Below are 6,568 nucleotides of genomic sequence, written 5' to 3'. Positions count from 1 at the left end.
AAGCAAATCAGAGTAGGTAGCTCTATTTGATAGTCCAGGATATAAAGATTCATGTAGATTAATGCAGAGGTGAAAGGAAAGAAACACAGACATCTGTAATTTTACCTTTTTGTTTTTCCCTTTGCTGTTGTTGATGGCATTAAAAATGCTAATGGCTCAGGTTCCCCACCTCTGGCTCAGATCTGTCAATGAAGAGAGCAAGGGTTATTTCCTCTGTCAGCAATGCTGCTGTCTGGAATAACAATTCAGGTAACCCAGTCTCAAATATTGTCATGAAACTGTGTAAACCAAAGGATCATAAATTCCCCTGGAAAAGAGAGCTTGTTGAAGGTATCCTAAAAGCAGAGAAATGGATGGATGGCCCTGTAAGTCTTAAATGTTTCCATCTGTTCTCTTTATCTGTAAGTGTGGAGAGAAATTAATGAATGCCACTGTCCACTTTACTGACAATAACAGAGCTTGATGGCATCAATATACATTGAAAGAAGATCCTGCTGTATTAAAACAGAATAAAAGATTTAATTATCCATGTGAGCAGAGTGATGCATAGTCTCTACAGGCCTGACCTTGTGTGGTGCTGAGGGCCTCCGGGGAACCAGGGAGCTGAGTACGCTCAGCACCTCCTAGGGTCAAGCTCTCTGTGCTCCAACATTTATAATCCAGTCCCTTTATGGATTAGGACTGATCTTCTTTGTCTCACCATGCAAAAACCTAAACTGTAACCTTGAACTTCTCATTCAGCCCCACCGAGGTAGTGGATGCAGCATCCTGTTGAGAAGCTGCAGGAGGAAAACTAGAGGTTCTGTTTTATGTTCTGTTCAGCATAGTATATAACAGTGATTTTGGTGTAACAAGGTGGTGCATATGTATGTATGTAATTTGCTTTTTCTTTATGAATTAAGAGTATAGTGTACGCACAAGTTTTTTCTGAAAGACATATCGTTTGCATATGCATTTTAAATGAATTTAAAGAGACACTCTGAGGCTCTCCAAGCTGCCAGTAGCCAGCAAAACTTCATGGGGATAATCTGATTACCCTCCTGGAGCTGGAAATGCATCACGTCATGCTAGGGAGCAGTGCAGCAAGCAGCTTTACCTATCTCGTTGCAACATAATTGATGGTCACACTCCTTCTTCCCATAAGGCAGTTGGGGCTTGTTGGTGAGAGGGGTGTTACAGTAGATGGCCACGTTTGCTGGTTTCATTACAGAAGTGGTGAGATTTCTGCTGAAGTTATTAGAGTTTTTGTGATCAAATGAATCAAGAACTCAAAGCATGCCACAGGAGGTTTGCTCACGGGGAGTCCAGAAACTTCTGTTTAGAGTTCACTGAAACCACAGTAACTTAAAATGACAAAGATCATATAGCCATACTCAGAATTTTTAAACAGGCTTAGCATAGCTTTGATATGCATCTATCTCTTTAATACAGATTGAGCACTATAGGAATTACTATTATTTATTTATTCTTCATATATAATGTAGCAGCATGCACCATACACTTGGTTCTGTGCAAATATACAGGAAGATAAGCTCCCTGACCCAAAGAATTTACAATGTAAGGGCCTACTCCCGTAAATAACTCTGAAGAGGAAGATCCCTGCACCCATGAGGTATTAGTTACAGGATCGGGGCCTAAAAACATGGAAAAAACCCAGGCAAATGGAGGGACGGGGAAGAAAGAATCCTACTGTGGTATAGAATTTCTCCCCTTTTTAGCTGTTGTTCAATGTGGAGGAAAAGGACATGAAAGTCAAGTCGAATATCTTAGCCCCACTGGCAGAAATATAGTATGAATAAAAATAAATGGAAAGACCGATGTGGTGGTGCAAACCCCTTCCTGTGACTATGTTAGTTCTAGTTATTTAGCAAGCATACAAACCCCAGTGAACTAACAGAGGTTCGTGCACACCCTTATGATATAGCGTTTGTCACTTTTGATAGCCACAGGTGTTCTTTCTTCAAGAGGCTTTTAGCAAATGTGCCTGACTCTGAGACATCTGGATATCGTCACCAGACTAACAAGAGGTAGTTTTTGCCACTGGGCTCTTCTCTGGGCAGATGCATTTTTCACTGGCACTGTTTATTTCCTTCCCTGAAAAACCGCAAAACATTAGCTTTCTCTTACAAAAAGATATAACCTGATCTCTTCTGCATTCAGATCCTTAAGTTAACCAGACTCTGATTTACTACTTCTCCCTGCAGAAAAATTCTTGCCTAGTAATCGCATAGGGCCAGAACAAATGGTATGAATCAGTGTGGCTCTACAGAAGTCAATAGACCATTTGGAACCTTCTGTGTATAAACACCCTGAATGAAAGATGTCATGTGGTAACCACACACAGAGTCGTGAAGGGTACCTGTGGGTTAAAGCACTCTTATCTGGCAGTTAAAACTCGGAGGTTTCTTGGAGGAGCTACCTGCCGAGGCTTACCCTTTCAAGTTATGTGGTCCTCAAGGAGCAGTCTTGGACTGGAGGGTTCCCAGGTTAAACAACTCCCTGCCCCTACTAACTCAGGGACTGGGGCAGGAAGAAGAGACTGTTAAGCAGTGAGATTATGGAGAGAGAGAGTGTGAGGTGCAAGGCAGGAGACATCTACTTGTGGGGAGAAGAGGTACCTGACCACAGATTGCTGCAAGAGAGATGTGCATGTGCAGTTTGTTAGCACCCTCATTAGAAGAAACAGGACTTGTGCACACTTTGTAAAGAGACAAATTCCACTAGGAAAACACTGGATTCCACACACTGATTTCTGCTCCAAAAGGGACACTCAGCTCAGTCCCCAAATTATACCACCACTCAACAAAGGGGCAACACCACTTCTTTATCTGATGACCTAGGTGAGACCACACCTATAATTTCATGCACAGTTCTTGGTACCTCAGTATCAGACAGATTATCAAAAGCTGGAATGAGAGCCCCACAAAATATTAGCAGGTGAGATATGAAAGGACCACTGCGTAAGAAAGGTTGTGGCTACAGTCCTGTAGTAACTTTCTTAGCACTAGGAAAAAAGTGCATTTGATATTTTGCATTTAGAGTCTGAATGTTACTTTTGTTTTAAAAAATTAATATTCCTAGATGTCAGCCTTATTTACCAACATCCTGCTGTGATGAGAATAACATTAATATACTACATATCCTCGGCTGAACTAGATTTCCATTTTGTAATTATTTCTTTCACCTGAATCTTTCTGCCTCTCAGTGAGAGAATGCTTTATATTATACAATGAGGTTTTAAAAGCTAAACCTGATCTGGATCTGTGGCGGATAATAACTAGTCATTTTGGTGTGTATTAATGCTAAATCCTCTTCTTGATTTCCATAAATGGCCAGCAAAACATGCCAACCTTCTTCCACATTTTAAACAGTACTAGGTTTTGATGAGCAAAATTAGTAGGTACTGGATAAACAAAAGCATACTGGTGACACCTAATGTAAGGCTTGATCCAAAAAATTAGGGATTGGGTCTCTACACAGACAGCAGAAGAAAACACTACAGACTGATTTCAGTGCTACTGGGTCAGTCAATAGGACTATTTGCAAAGCAAGCAACTACTCATGAGGATGAGTGTCAGAATCTGCCTTATAATAAAGAACATTATTCCTTTTGCATCATTACTGAACCATAGTCCTAAAATTAGGTTAGGATATACTATGCTGTGCAGGAGGGTGTCTTTTAAAAGACACACAATCAAGGTACTGATTGCCTGTGATAATTGAAGATCCCACAACACTCTAAGTATACAAAGATATTAACCCAGTGCCATGGCCAAAATCCAACATGTGTAATTACATCCTGCCTAGTTAAATTGCTTTTGAGGCATCAAATGAAAAAAAAAAAAAGCTTTCACTTCCTGTCCTAAACTTGTATTTCATCCTTGTGCTCTTGAACAGCTGTGTTTTATCCCATAAATGATCCTTGCCTATAGTTTGCATATCAATTTGTTGTAATTATGCAGTGTTGATGGATCATATGGGATGAAAAGCCCTAGTAAAGTGTAAGGTCATTACCTTAGCGAGTTTGCTGGCTGGCATTACTGGTTAACAAGGTTCATGAGAACTGAAGTTCCCACATGATCTGGAAGATTTCCCTTTACCAGAGAAATTTTTTCATGCCTGGGTTATTGGAGGAAAAATGCTCATTGAGTATTCAGCATGCTAAGAATTAGCAAGTTTTATAGCTGTGTTGGAACAAATCTGAGAGTCTAATTATCGGGGTTCAGGATCTTATTATGACATTGCTGTCTGTTGCCATAACTACTTCAATCATTACTACTTTTCTAGTACGATTTGGAGATGGCAATTTTTCTCCGCGACTAAGGTGCTATGATCAGCGTGCAGCTGTGAACCAGTGAAATGCATTCAAAAGCGGCACATCCAGGATCAACCTTCCCATTGGGTGAGAGTTTTCTATTTGTTAATTTATCTTGGCTGCAGTGACATTGATTTTAATGGAGCTAGGCCAATGCACACTGGCTGAGGATTGGGACCAATGTTTTCAGAGGTCACCACAAACGTTCCTTTAACAGGGTGTCATTCTACTGTCATTAGGCCCCCATTCAGAAGTACAGTCAGCCCTTGTTCCTTTCCCTATTTTTTCTTTTCAGCTGGCCACCTGCAATGTCAATATACCTGGAAAGGGTCAGGAAGGGAAAAATAACAACATAAAATCAATCCACTGGGGAAGTTTTTTCCTCTGCTGTGCATTGATCTCCCAAAGTTATTTATAGATTGTGATATTCTTAACCAATGCAGACTTTGTGCTCTTGCCTTTGCTTTGATGTCATCATCATGAAGCAGACCTCTGTAGTGAACAGAAGAATACTACATAAAGGCATCTTCAAATGAGATAAAATTCTCCCTCCTGTCCCCTCCACCAGGCAGGATTAGTCAGTCATGTCACACAACATAAAGAGCACTTGAGTGACAGCATAAACTTTGATGCTGGAAACCTAGTAGAGCCAATAATGGCAACAAAACATACCGCTTCCTTTAGTTATCAAGTATCTAAGGTAGACAATTAAGTGATTGCTCTCTGAATAAATAGAAAAGCATGAGTGTGCTTCGTGCAATTCCCCAGCTCCAACTAGTGGATTGCATGCTTCAAATATGTCTCTTTTATCCAAAGAGATCCATTGCTCTACTATTGCAGCAACAATGTGTAACTGGGGTTTTACAGACCCTCAGACCATCTGCACTGCTTGGCCCTGAGTTCTTCCTTCTCAGCATGATTAATATGCAGTGCCATATCCCTGCATGTGTGGATGTCTGTCTGACTACACCTCATTGATTCAGAAGCAGTAACCAACAGGCAGCATCATGGTTAAAAAGGAATAGCGGGGCTGCAGCTCTTGCATAATGAAGTGAATAGTGCATCAGTCCTTACATACAGACACTCATGCACTAGATTTTTTTCTGAGTTTTTAAAAACAATAGTGTACATTTTAAAGTCCCTCACTGTACAGGTTTGTATTTGAAACTACGCTACAACAGTAGTCCTCTTCCAAAAAGAATCCATGCTGCAGTGCGGCCCCAGGATTGATATTGATAAAGATATTGAGACAAAGAGATTGATGAGGAAGTGAAAAACTCTTTTTGCAACATTGCACCCTAGAACTTTTAAGAGATTCTTATGGATATGTTTGGAGTTAGAAAGTTAGCTAAAATGCTGCAAACACCCCTCTTGTAATTGCTATGACTGTCTTACACTGACATGGGTCTTCTCAGACATTTTCTGGAGTGAAATGGTGTCACTTACACTTTTAATGTTATTTAGCATTAGCAGTAAATTGAGATCGTCTTGCCCCCTAGTGGGTGGAAGTCTGCAAAGAGAGTATGCTGCAGATTAAGTGTAATCAATTCTTCATGTACTCATGTTGTAAAGTTAGGATCCAAAGATTATTGATTCAGGACCCAACAGGAGTGTACTCCTCACAGAAAGATGATTATTTTGATGAATGGGACTAATTTAATACTACTAAAAAAAAACCCTAATACATTTCTTATTTGAGAACATCCTTTGTCCTGCTAAAAAATTCAAATCTCTCTGCATGGTGCTGCATCAGAACTTGTCTCTTCTGAGTAGATGTAACCATAAGGAGTCTAAAGGCTTGCTTCCATCAAAATTAATGAGTTTTGCCATATAACATCGGTGGGAGTGGGATCAGGCCTTAACGAAGTCTAAGTTGGTGTAAAAGTTTCTTCCAGCTTCTGCCAACGCTTGTGTACAAAAACAGACAGTCTTCCTTTATAGTTGCTTAAATTTGCTAAGCAATGTGCAACTTACATTCCCTTTACATACCACCTCTCAATTTGGCCCAATAAGCCAAACTCACACTAAGGTGTGTGGGGGCTAAGGCAGTATAGCTCAGAGAGGAGATCAGAAGAAAGGAATGTAACAAAAAAAAAAAAACCCACACAATTTTTTTTTTAAAGGAACCTATGGGACAGAATAGTAGGCACAGAGTTTACTTTAACTTGCACCTTCTTACATCCTTCTGCTGTTGGATTTTGCTAATATACTTTTTGCTTCTTCATCCTTGGCACCTGTATTGCATTAACTTTG

The sequence above is a fragment of the Emydura macquarii genome, unplaced genomic scaffold (genome assembly GCF_026122565.2).
Source record: "Emydura macquarii macquarii isolate MOO-44397 ecotype Brisbane River unplaced genomic scaffold, CSIRO-AGI_Emac_v2 contig_561, whole genome shotgun sequence".
NCBI classification, from domain to species: Eukaryota; Metazoa; Chordata; order Testudines; family Chelidae; genus Emydura; species Emydura macquarii.
The sequence above is the reverse complement of the archived record's forward strand: the minus strand, read 5'-3'. Positions refer to the sequence as shown.